We start from the raw sequence: 1,611 nt of genomic DNA on the forward strand, positions 1-1,611 counted from the left end.
TTCATGCTTTGGAAGAGAGAGCTTGATCCGAAGTCTTGCATGATCTAATGCATAAAGAAAGGATAAGTGAATGACAAGTGCTTTATAGGAGAGCCCGTGAAAGGGAGCGCGCAGTCGCCCGAAAGAGTTCGGAACAAACGAGACGTGGTCCCGATTCCTAGTGATTGGCACCGATTCATAGTCCGAGTCACTGGTCAAAAGTGCTATGGTTCCGAGGACAAGCAGTGGGACCCAGGCCAACTAGGAACTGCCCTCACCATCCATAGTAAGAGAAAGGAAACCGGAATCACATGACTCGGAAGGACAGGAAATAAGGTAAGGGCTAGTTCATTCAGTACAGGCCAGTCAGCTCTGCGTCCTTTCACTCGCTCCTTGATATCTACCGACTGATTAGATTAGTAGCATTGCACCGAAATTACTGGTAACTCAGCCAACTAAAACGAACGAATTGAAAGGGCGGGGCGGATTAGCACTAAACTAAGAGGAGCTGGTCTAGTCGCCGAGCTACAAAGGGAAAGAGCACCGGTCCCATTTCCCAAGAGGACTAGGCGGGGGAGTGGACTCTTTCAAGAAAGAAAATAAAGTGGTCTGGACAGAAAGAGGGGCAAGGTGCGAGCAAGAAGATCCGGTGATTGAAGTCTCAATAATCCCCCAATAAGAAGCAGCCGGACAAGAGGCGCGAACGAGAGTGACGAAGCATCACATCAGTCAGAGAAGGCAGCTGCTCTAGTGGGAAAGGTGAACCCGAGCTCGGAACCGAAGCAAGCCCAACTTCAAGAATTTATTATAGTATGGCTTTCTTTAGCCGATCTCTTCTGTCAAGGGTGCGAGGAGTCGGGCTACCATAGCTAGCTAAACGCCTCTCCTAAGTTGCTTTTTTTTTTATGGGACACGAGCCCTCAACATTACTTTTATATTTCTATACTATATTTTCTGATATAATCCTTGACTTCACTTCCTTCTAGTTTCCATTTCTAAATAAATATACTTTAGAGGGAGTCTTACTTTAATAAGATATATGAATATTGCCAAGTCATCCCCTCACTCTTCACCTTACGTCATATAAGCTATAAAGCTATATAGGTGCTAGAGCTCTACCCTCTTCTTTATGGATTCAATGATAGCTAGATCTACTAGCAAAGTTGAGTTCTATATTTCTATACTTACTCTTTTTATCGAATCGATGCTTCAAGATGCTAGATCAGTTATTAGTATGCACGCTATCCTACCCAATTTATTGTAGGTGTAGGCCCTTTCTTTTCAGTGATTAGTTCTTGTCCTGGCTCGAGCTCCAGCGATAGAGAAGTGCTCTAGCAGTGTTATATTATATTTTTGCTCTGCTTGGCAAATATATAGTAAGGGGGTTGGTTTGATGGTTTGATGCGAGGGCATGTGTTAAGTGTAGAAAGATAATTGGATGATTACAAACTATATGTGGACTTGTGGAGAAAAGTTTAGAAAACTTGTGGAGAAAAATTTAGAAGAGAGGCTTTTCTTCTTCGATTCTATATCTCCTTACAAGCAATACAATGACTTATTTATAGGATGCAGTCTATCCTTTTAAAACTGTAAACTTAACTATAGGCAATTAAAAACCATTATCTAAGACTG

The sequence above is a fragment of the Curcuma longa genome, chromosome 13 (genome assembly GCF_044706935.1).
Source record: "Curcuma longa cultivar G26 ecotype Majalengka, Jawa Barat chromosome 13, ITB_CL_G26_1.1, whole genome shotgun sequence".
NCBI classification, from domain to species: Eukaryota; Viridiplantae; Streptophyta; class Magnoliopsida; order Zingiberales; family Zingiberaceae; genus Curcuma; species Curcuma longa.